This window comes from Bactrocera dorsalis, chromosome 3, assembly GCF_023373825.1.
Source record: "Bactrocera dorsalis isolate Fly_Bdor chromosome 3, ASM2337382v1, whole genome shotgun sequence".
NCBI classification, from domain to species: Eukaryota; Metazoa; Arthropoda; class Insecta; order Diptera; family Tephritidae; genus Bactrocera; species Bactrocera dorsalis.
The window spans coordinates 38,583,476-38,595,818 of NC_064305.1; the positions used below are offsets into that span (position 1 = coordinate 38,583,476).

Below are 12,343 nucleotides of genomic sequence, written 5' to 3' on the forward strand. Positions count from 1 at the left end.
ACGCAATGAAGTTCAAGAGTACTCCCAATTTCCAGTTTTAGTGCTAGGAGTTTGTAACAACTCTCAGAAAACATTTTTTTTCTGGCAATTAGTTTTATTTCGGAATGTGAAGGAGTTAGGCTACCGATGATTCATTAATTGGTGTAATGAAAAAGTAAAGAAAGTTTTACAGGTATTCTAAAGGTTAAAACAGAACTGGTGAGTTTCGTGAACTAGTTTTAAGGGTATAATATATTTTTAAGCTCTTATTTTCACAATGATTTTATTTAAGAGGTCAGTAGGGTAATCTTTTTTTTAAATTTTTTTTTTGCATTTTCTGTTCTATTATACCCTTAGAATTAATGTAGAAACCCACTTTACCATTGGAAGGTTTCGAAAAAGCCCCAAAAATAATAATACCGCTCGACGTTCGGAGCACTCGGAGTGCACACCTCAAACTTTAAACGCGTTTTTCTCAAAACACACTTATTTAAACTGGCGGGCATGATTCCGGTCGAACTACTCAACCGATTTGCTTATTTTTTTTTAATGTTCACAAAACGCCTGGCTATCGTCCCTATATTTATACCCTGAACAGGGTATATTAAGTTTGTCGCGAAGTTTGTAACACCCAGAAGGAAGGGTCGGAGACCCCATAAAGTAAATACAAGGTCTGTCGCAAAAGAAACAGAACTTTTTAAATATACCTGCTTCTGGTGGCGCCACCTTTTGGTGGGTATATGATCTCTTGTTGACATTTCGTAAAAATTTTAAGACAATTGGTTAACTACAATCGATGTTATCGATCAAAAAGTGACAGCAGCTTTTGGTCATCGGTCGTAAAACGTATTTAAATGCAGAAAAAGACAATGCTGATTTGTTTTTATGATTCCGAGGGTATTGTACACCGAGAGTTCGTCCCACCTGACCAAACGATTAATGCTGTGTTTTAACTTGGTGATATAAAGCGTCTTTTGTCACGCATTCGTCGGGCTCGACCACAATTCCGTGAGGCAGGGTCCTGGCGCCTGTTGCACGATAATGTGCCGTGTCATCGGTCGACGCTTGGCACTGATTTTTTGACAAAAAAACTCCATACTAACCATTAATCACTCACCTTACTCACTTGATCTGGCATCCTGTGATTTTTACCTATTTGGAAAACTTCATTTGCCCATGAAAGGACACTGGTTTCAGGACATTTCAGCTGCCCAAAAGGCGACGACCGATATTCTCAAGAGCATTCCGAAAAATTACCTTAAACACTCATTTGAAATGCTAATTGACCGGGCTAAACGCTGTATCGAAGCACAAGGAAACTACTTTGAATAAAAAAATATAACTTTTGAAAAATATTAATTTTTTGTTGTGTTTTTTAACAGTCCTGTTAATTTTGCGACAGACCTTGTATATAAATGATTCGGACTACTATACCCCTACCAACATTGTAAAAATGGATGACATCGGATGACAACTCCGCTCATTCTCCATTTAACGGCTTTGATAAAAACTACTAAAACCGCGATAAACCAATAAATGAGCCCGTCAAAGACATAAAATTCCAAGTCATTTAATGATGGACGTGGCACCGCTCACATTTAGGTCAAAACCAATATCTCAGGACCTACACAACCAATATCAACCATGTCGGGGTATTTACCCGAATGTTGTATGTTAAAAATGAAATCGGAAATCGGATATTTACCGCCATATACGTAATAAATATATTATCGAACTTTCGGCTGACTTTATACATCTAACGGTTGTACGTATCACTTAAAACTAATGCAGATAGATATAGGGTTATACTTGTATATAAATAATTGATCGGTCCACTGCCACACCCACAAATCGCCATTAACCGAAAACCTATAAAGTGCCATAGCTAAGCACTAAATTGAGATATAAAACTGTAATTTGGCACAGGGGATCGTAATAGAAAGTTGCACCTGGGGATAAAAAAATTTGAAAAAGTAGGCGTGGCCCCGCCTCCAAATATGTTTAATATAAATATCTCATAAACCACTCCCCCAGCACAAATATTACAAGAATTCCTACCAATAATGTGATAATGGATAAAATCGTATGAAAACCCTGCTTACTCCCCTATAACGGTACCTATTGAAAGCACGATAAATCAATATCTAAATACGCCAGCTATGCCCATAAAAATTTGCCACAGGGATTGTATGATAACCCTTTATAGGGGCCGGTGTCGAAATTGGATGATAGGCGTGGCACCGCTCACTTTTTGGTGAAATCCCATATCGCGGGACCCGACCGAGCGATTTTGACAAAAATATGGAAGGTGGTATTTTTTTCCTTCTTCCCATATAGTACAATTTTAAACCCCTTGATTCGTTCAGTTTCCAGTACACAAATCAATAAGCAATTAATACAATGGGATTAAACTTTGCACGAATAATACCTTTAGTGTACATAGGCTGCTATATATTTTTCAGGACTAGGCAACACTAGGTTTTTCCAGGTGCAATCTGACACTTCCATTGGAAAGTTTGACATTTTTTAGCATAACATCACTCAGAACGTTTTGTCATTTAATCGTGAATTGTTTTATTTACCGGGAATTAAAAAATTCATCTCGGCCAAAAAATGGAATTAACTCGTGAACATTTTCGTGCGATCATTTTTCACAACTTTCGACGTGGATTGTCACGACAATAGTGCACCGATGAACTAAAATCTTTGTATGGCTATGAAGCACCATCCTTAGCACTGTGAAAAACTGGTACAACGAATTCAATCGTGGCCGAAGCTCGCTCAAAGACGAATTCCGTGAAGGTCGTCCAAAAACAGCCGTTGTGCCAGAAAACATAAATGCCGTACGTGAACTGATAATGCAAGACCATCATGTAACATACCTTCAGATAGAGGCATGCCTATGCATTTCTCCCACCTGCATACATTCGATATTGCATGAACACCTGGCCGTAAAAAAGGTTTGTTCTCGTTGGATCCCGCACAATTTGACAATCGCTCAAAAAAAGGCTCGTATGGATTGGTGTAAAGAAATGCTGAAAAAATACGATCGCGGTGCTTCAAAAGACGTTTATAAATATATATGTATTAAATGCATTGATCCCAAATTTACCCTGTAAATTAGCTGCTATATGGCAGGAAATATGTCAAATATTCACATTTTCATCCGAATTTGGTTAACAACTCAGGTATGTACAGCCTCTGTTCAAAGGAGTTTTTCAAAATTAAAATTGATAAAAAATTAATTAAGAAACACGATGAGCTAGGAAAGACTTTCGGCTTTGGCTGTTTTATCAATTGAATCAGATATTCTTTGGCACAATATCCCTTTAAAAATAATTATTGAATCAAAATATCAGAAAGTGTCAATATTTTAAAGTATGTTAATATAATATTTTACCGATGCATAGATCATTGACCCCTATTGTGGTACTTTATGCAGCTTGAAGAAAATATTTAAAATGTTAAATTATGTCCTGACTGCCGTCCTGTTAGTACTATGGAGCCATAATTTTTTAGAGTTGGAATTGAATTGATTGTTTTTTGGACTGGAAGCATTCTTTGAAATTCGATATACATATAATGTACTGGTATTGTCATCTCCATTTATATATTATATTTAAGATTTGTAATTTTTTATTAAAATTAATCTAATTTCTATGATAAAAAAAACTTGACAAATGTTATTTGTTTTGTCGTGCAATTTTTTTGGAATCTTAGGTTTTTATAAGTTTTTAAATGATTTATGTGCTTCACTCTTTGAATCATAGTAGCACTGGTTTTAACTTTTTTCGCCAAATCACGCACAGAGATCGATTTGTTTTCCTTTATTAAGGCTAAAACCTGGGGCGCTATGGCCTTTTTTCGCCAACTTTTTGATAAATCTTATAGAGAGCAGGTTAAATCTGAACTTGATTAAAATTTTTTACACTTATTTTAAACCGGTGCGGAAATTGTGCACAATTTGCCTACGCAAGTGATTTTTATACTCTCGCAACAAAGTTGCTAAAGAGAGTATTATAGTTTTGTTCACATAACGGTTGTTTGTAAGTCCTAAAACTAAAAGAGTCAGATATAGGGTTATATACGTATATACCAAAGTGATCAGGGTGACGAGTAGAGTTGAAATCCGGATGTTTGTCTGTCCGTCTGTCCGTCCGTCCGTGCAAGCTGTAACTTGAGTAAAAATTGAGATATCGTGATGAAACTTGGTACACGTATTTTTTGGCTCCATAAAAGGAAAAGTTCGAAGATGGGCAAAATCGGCCCACTGCTACGCCCACAAAATGGCTAAAGCCGAAAACCTATAAAGTGTCATAACTAAGCCATAAATAAAGATATTAAAGTGAAATTCGGCACAAAGGATCGCATTAGGGAGGGGCATATTTGGACGTAATTTTTTTGGAAAAGTGGGCGTGGCCCCGCCTCCTACTAAGTTTTTTGTACATATCTCGGCAACTACTATAGTTATGCCAACCAAACTCTATAGAGTCGTTTCCTTCAGGCATTTCCATATACAGTTCAAAAATGGAAGAAATCGGATAATAACCACGCCCACCTCTCATAACTACAAAGGTTATGTTGAAGATCACTAAAAGTGCGTTAACCGACTAACAAAAAACGTCAGAAACACTAAATTTTACGGAAGAAATGGCAGAAGGAAGCTGCACCCAGGCTTCTTTTAAAAATTGAAAATGGGCGTGGCGTCGCCTACTTATGGACCAAAAACCATATCTCAGGAACTACTAATCTAATAAATTTTACAGCAAAATAAAAAAATATGTAAATGACGGATAATGAAAACTCGATTATCACTTTATCATGCGAGAGTATAAAATGTTCGGTGACACCCGAACTTAGCCTTTCCTTACTTGTTGAATCCAGCCATCGTGATATTACAAATGACGAAAAAATAAAAAACAATCGAAGCAGATCTAAATTTGTTACAGTGTATATATGATATTTTTTTAACCTTACTCCCTTTGACTTTTATGAAGTGTTTTTAGTGGCAGACAGCTTTCTATGATCAACTGTTTGTTAAAATATTCTATATTTTAGAACTCCTTGGTATTACTATAAAGCTTGTCCAATGTCTGACATAACCTAACTTGTTCTGAGACTCTCTATATAAAGGTGAAGGAAGTATTTTAGGGAGCTATACCAGTATGACAGGTACAAACATACATATATACAAGTAAGTGAAACTTTAAACGCGTTTTCTCGAAACGACATTTTTCAAAATTGCTGACGTCATAACTCAACGAGAAATTGGCTGATCGACTTCAAATTAAAACTGAGTATTGTTGATTGATTTAAAATTGTCAATTTGGTATTAAAAAAACGACCATTGAAAATTACGCCATTTTGTTAATTTTTGGTATTTTTCAAAGATCGAAAGTCATTGTATAGGAAATATCTTCAAGTTTAATAACTTTGAACTTTTTGGTTTCAGCTACTCACTCATTTTTGGCACCTCCGAAAACCGCACATAACTCCGTTATTTTTCAGAAAAGAAAATCTTAAAATATAGCTGAAGATATACCTTATACGTACAAAGAAGTTCGAAAAATTCGATGGAGTACTTTTTTTTAAATTCACGAAAATCGCCAAATTTTTCATGCGTATATTTGTATGTACCATATGTACTCGTATGAGTAATCAATTTTTTAGTACATTTTTCCTCCATTTAAGCCTCTTCCTTCAACAAGTTTATTGCATAATCCTATTAAAAAACAAATTATGACTATGCATAATGAATTTGTCTCCCAAATTAAACATTTATAACTCGCAACATTTGGCTCAGAGTGAGTGCACTCCAAAAACCGTTACTTAGAAACGTATAAAAAATAAATGAAGCCTCTTTGAATACAGTATCCGCCTTTATGCCCTCTTCAGTCACTCTGATTAACCGTACTTTTAGTATGCTTTTATTAGTATTTTTTCTGCTTCATCTTTCATCTCCTTTTTTACCGCCTCTTGTGCCTATTTAAAAGCTTCAATTTACAACCTATTTTTAACAACCCAATTGAGCAGCAAAAAACCGATATCTTTTCAACGACACACTGGCGTTATTGTAAGAGTTATATGGTATGTAGGGTATGAGGTGGCATTGGTAAACGTTTATCCGTTCGGCATGTGCCCTTATGGCAGCGCATAAAAATAACAATTCACAGTTAGCCGAAAAACATAAACACAATAAATACACTTTCCGGTTTGGGCACATGATACACAGCACTGCAAGCAGGTGACATTGACTGGCACGCCGCGTAAGAGATGTTGGAGCACATTCACACACACACAACAACTATACCCCGAAAATTATGACAGGGCACATAGGCAAGAATTAAAGCCTTATTCTTGCGGCAAAATGTTTCAAAAGAGCAATATTTTGTTTGCTTTGAAGTGAAATTTACCATATTTTATTGCTTTTATTACGTACTTTTATTTGGAAAGAAAAAAATAATGGAAAATTCTTATAAAAATACAAAAAATGTTATTAATTTAAACAAAAAAACATTAAAATCAAATATCTAAAATAGTTTTTTCTAATTATATATTTTTTCTTTATTTGTCAATATAATAATTATTTTTTTTTTGTAATAATTTTTACTAAAATTTTTATTTTTTTTGTATAATCTTTTCAATATTTTACACTAATTTTGTGTACTTATTTCCAACTCTTTTATAATATGCATAAATGCACATCAGTAACGGTTTGGACACATGATACAAAGCTCTGCAACTGGGCGACATTGACTGGTACCCAGCGTGAGAGATATTGGAGCACATTCACTCTCACAAACTATATTCCGAGACTTATGTCAAGCACAAGCACAAAAGCAAGGATTAAAGCCTTTTTCTTGGAGCAAAATATTTCAAAAGACCGATGTTTTGTTTATTTTTTATAGGTGAATTTTATTACTTTTATTTGGAAATTACTAATATTTTAATAATTTGGATTTTACTAATATTATTTTTTATAATCTTTTAAGTATTTTTAATTTACTTTTTTGCTCTGCTCTTAAATACACAATAATTTTTTACTTAATTATTCAGCGAAACAATATATAACATTTTTACACGTAGGCAACATTTCAATTTCTATTTTTTTCATTTAAGGTAAAAAATATTGCTTTACTAATTTAAAATGTATTAATGTTTCATTTTTTATTATAAATGTTTGATCACTAATGCTTTCATTCTATTACAATGATACATTCATTCTATTATAACCTTTTTCCATTGTCAAACCGGGAAAAGTCCAAATAATTTCTTTTTTTCTTTTTGAAACAATACGGAAATGTATTATGCATTTTAAAAATACAAATCTGATTTATATTAAAAATTAGAAATCTTAAAATGCAATAAAATATTAAAATAATGTGAAAAATGTTAATGTTTGACTTGTTTATAAGAACCATTTAATTATTATATTTTTCTATGTATTAAAAAAAAAACTCATATTTTTTCAAAAGTATAAAAAAATAATTTAAAACGACATTATTAAAAAATGTTTGCATCTAATTTTTTTCGAACACTTTTAATTTGATCATTTGCTTGCTTTAAACAACATTTTTTATTTCTCTGTTTTTTGGTTTAGTTGTAAACATTTCAAATCTAAATAACATAAAGTATTCAAATAATTTTATAAATTTAAAATATGTACATGAAATTAAATTTAATTAATTACTTAAATAATTATGAAACAAAATTATAAATAGCATTAATTATTAATACGACTAAATTTTAAGATTTATTTTTAATTGTTTCATATTATTTATCAACTTTAATATGTTTTTCTTTTGCAACGCTGCACTTATACTCATTTTCAACTTCTTTGTACTGTTAAATCATTGCATAAATATCACTGTTTTGTATTTCAGACTTATTTTGTCACTTCATCAGTAGAATATAACGTCAGATGCAAAGTGGTAGGATATCCAGCACTGAGAAGGATGCAAAGTCTTTCAAAAATCTTAAATTGGCACAACAATAAATATTCAAAATACTTTTTTTCAATTTACATATTTATTTTTGTTTTACTACAAATTCACGTTTGCACAAACTTTATACGCAGGACATGCCAAAAACTCAACCACATATACAAAAAGCACTTGAAACCCATTTCTGCATACCTGACAACAAATCTGCCAGCTCATTATAAGTGGAAAATTAAATTTTATTGTTTACTAGAAAAAATAACAATACAGAAAAAATAACAATATATTCACCCACCAACACACAATCACTGGCAGAATATTTGTATGCTACCGAGCGAACACAGAAAACCCGTTTCAACGTACTCCCGGCACTCGTTCTCCGCTGCGCCACGCACACAACACGAACGCAAGTCAACGACAGACTGAATCGCGCTACATAACGAACTCAGCCAACAAAACCCGGCATATCAAGGGAGTTTTGCCACTTTGCTTTTTTCTGATTTTGCCTTTAAAGCATCAGCTTTTCTATCAAAACAAAATCAGCGTTGCAATCAGCAGCGGAGCTACGTTAAAACTCACAATCGTTGAAACGAAACTTTCATTAACCGTTTGCAAGTGCCCGCTGGACGTCGGCTGTATAGCCGTCCTGGCTAAGGAAAACAAAACCGACAACCGAAAGAATGCACGCTCGTGTCCTTGCCATACAACAACGACTGCTCGCGAATGTATGTCCGTTCTTGCAACAGCAGGGCCAGAAGCTTTGCTTTGAATTAAAAACTTTGCGAACAGCACAAGAATTAGACCCGTAATCCCTTACTCGCTCGTTTCGATATTTTACCGTAGACGTTTTAACACAAACTAAATTGTACCTTCGTATAACAGTTGTTTAAATAGCAACAAGCTCTAGCTGAACCATCGGAAAATCACAGCTAGCGGTTAAACTTTGGTACGTTGCCTATGCAAAACATTGTTGTGCTGGAGGATGGAAGCAAGTGGTAATTTGCTGAGTGCAAGGCTTCTCAATGAGATGCTAGTTGAGAGCTTTCAATTAAAACCGTTAAAGTTCTCTAATCTAAATCGCCACATTCTTATGTTGTAGGGTGGAAGCAAGTAGTGATTTGCTGAGCGCAAGACTTCTCAATGATGCGCTCGTTGAGAGCTTTCAATTAATACTGTTAATGTTCTCTAATCTAAGTCTTCACAAGTGCTGAATTACTGAGCGCAAGGCTTCTCAAAGAGACGCTAGTGAGAGCTTCCAATTAAAACCGTTAAACCTAACCTAAATCGCCACATTGTTATGTTGTAGGGTGGAAGCAAGTGGTGATTTGCTAAGCGCAAGACTTCTCAATGATACGCTCGTTGAGAGCTTTCAATTAATACCGTTAAGGTTCTCTAATCTAAATCTTCACATCGTTATGTTGAAGCGTGGAAGCAAGTGCTGAATTACTGAGCGCAAGGCTTCTCAAAGAGACGCTGGCGAGAGCTTTCAATTAATACCGTTAAGGTTCTCTAATCTAAATCTTCACATCGTTATGCTGAAGCGTGGAAGCAAGTGCTGAATTACTGAGCGCAAGGCTTCTCAAAGAGACGCTGGCGAGAGCTTTCAATTAATACCGTTAAGGTTCTCTAATCTAAATCTTCACATCGTTATGCTGAAGCGTGGAAGCAAGTGCTGAATTACTGAGCGCAAGGCTTCTCAAAGAGACGCTGGCGAGAGCTTTCAATTAATACCGTTAAGGTTCTCTAATCTAAATCTTCACATCGTTATGCTGAAGCGTGGAAGCAAGTGCTGAACTACTGAGCGCAAGGCTTCTAAAAGAGACGCTAGTGAGTGCTTTCAATTAATACCGTTAAGGTTCTCTTATTTAAACTCACTCTCGTGAGTTTTCAAACAGCTGAATCAGGGAACATAATTTATAAATATTTTACGTTCTCTGGCTGAATCAGCTGAATGACGGGCAAGAGTTTAGGGTATTTTTAACGGTTATTTTGGGACAAATCAATTTAAACAAAGGGGTTTAAGGGGAAATAAAAACATTCAAAATACTGGATTATTTGGTTAACAAAATGGGGAAAATAGATTGGTAACGTTATATATATGGGACCTTTTTTTGTGGTTTTACCAGCGTCACTGAGTCAAGAATTTATTTACTTAATAGATGTATACTACATTTAGTAGCCTTTTTCAACACCAGATTCAATCTGCAAAGGTTATAATTCTTTTGTTCTCCTAACAGTTGTTTGTAAGATGAAATGAACTTGAATTTCTTGGTATAGCTGCTCCTTGGCATTGCGAGAATGATTATATTGCAGATAGTCGAAAGCGGACCACAGCCATGCTTCGCTACGTCTTCTTCTTCTTAATTGGCGTAGACACCGCTTATGCGATTGTAGCCGAGTCAACAACAGCGCGCCAGTCGTTTCTTCTTTTCGCTACGTGGCGCCAATTGGATATTCCAAGCGAGACCAGGTCCTTCTCCACTTGGTCCTTCCAACGGAGTGGAGGTCTTCCTCTTCCTCTACTTTCCGCGGCGGGTACTGCGTCGAATACTTTCAGAGCTGGATTGTTTTCGTCCATCCGGACAACATGACCTAGCCAGCGTAGCCGCTGTCTTTTAATTCGCTGGACTATGTCAATGTCGTCGTATATCTCGTACAGCTCATCGTTCCATCGAATGCGATATTCGCCGTGGCCAACGCGCAAAGGACCATAAATCTTTCGCAGAACTTTTCTCTCGAAAACTCGCAACGTCGACTCATCTGTTGTTGACATCGTCCAGGCCTCTGCGCCATATAGCAGGACGGGAATTATGAGTGACTTATAGAGTTTGGTTTTTGTTCGTCGAGAGAGGACTTTGCTTCTCAATTGTCTACTCAGTCCGAAGTAGGACCTGTTGGCAAGAGTTATCCTGCGTTGGATTTCTAGGCTTCGCTACGTACAAAGCAAAATAATAAAAGAATTTGCAATTACCACAACACATCCTGGGCGTTTCACCTTGAAAGTTAACCGGATCACAATATAGGCAAATTACGTCAAATTACTACGTTTTTTACGTCTGATTTTGTGCAAACTTCACATAAACCATCTGCTAAATAGTCTAAACAAAGCCTAAAACCTTTCAATTGATGAAACAAGTTTATGGCGATGATTGCCTATCCCGTAGCGAGTGGTGCACGAATGGTTTCAACGTTTTCAAAGTGGTCGTGAAGACATAAATAACGATCAACATGTTGGGCAATCAAAATCCGTGATCACCGGAAATTCCATCGAAACTGTGCGTGAATTCATCAAAAATCATCATTAAAATTCATGGAAATGGAATAGAACATTATTGACGGAACATTTGGGCTTACGAAAAGCGAGTGCACGGTTTGTTCCGCACAAATTGACTGACGACCAGAAATTGCTCAGAATTCAATTTTCGAAACCATTAACCGCTCCCCGTATTCACCTAATATGGCACCATGCGACTTTTCCTTTTCAAAAGGCTTACACCGGCATACTGGCGGCCATGCCGACCAACGTTCTAAAACACTCGTTCGACATGCTTTTGGACCGTGCAAAAAGCTGTATTGAGACAGAAGGAGACTATTTTGAATAAAATAAATTGATTTTGCCAAAAAACCCAATTGTTCTGTTTTTTTTTTTTTTTTTTTAATTGTAGTCTAAAAGTAGTCTAAAAAGGCTTTACATATTTTGTCAGAATATGTCGTTGCAGTCGTATATCTCCAGTGTTAAAACGGCGAGATTTCAGCCTTCATTCAACCAAATAAACATTAAATTTGGGGAAGTTGAAAAAAATTACACCTGTTCAAAAATGAGTGAAAATAATGAAGGAATTCGGTATAATTTCACAATTTGTAGAAGAAAGGAAGAATGCCACGCAAGCCAACAATGAAATTATGAAGTTTACGGAGACGATGTTCGTGTAGCTCAACAACTGCTCGCTCCTTTCCGTTCTGTAAATTTCGAAAATTCGATTTACACCGATGGAATAATGTCCCTAGTGGAAAAATGGCAAAAAAATCCACCGAAATGGTACAAATTTATTTATTTATTTATTATTATAAATAAAAACAATAAGTTGAATAGGTTTGATTAGAAATACGAAAAGAATTTTTGGACTAATATTATATATTCAACAAGTAAGGAAGGGTTAAGTTCGGGTGTCACCGAACATTTTATACTCTCGCATGATAAAGTGATAATCGATATTTCATTATCAGTCATTTATATATTTTTTTATTTTGCTGTAAAATTTATTAGATTAGTAGTTCCTGAGATATGGTTTTTGGTCCATAAGTAGGCGACGCCACGCCCATTTTCAATTTTTAAAAGAAGCCTGGGTGCAGCTTCCTTCTGCCATTTCTTCCATAAAATTTAGTGTTTCTGACGTTTTTTGTTAGTCGGTTAACGCACTTTT

General features: G+C 35.3%; 1 protein-coding gene across 1 annotated transcript in view; it reads right to left on the minus strand.

Moving 5' to 3' along the window:
- LOC115066614 (uncharacterized) overlaps positions 1–8,787 on the minus strand; it is a 317,677-nt gene extending 308,890 nt beyond the window's left edge. The window contains exon 1 of the mRNA XM_049452080.1: positions 8,215–8,787. The gene's annotated coding sequence lies outside the window, so the exon portion shown is untranslated. The remainder of the gene's footprint in view (positions 1–8,214) is intronic.
- Positions 8,788–12,343: the final 3,556 nt, after the last annotated feature.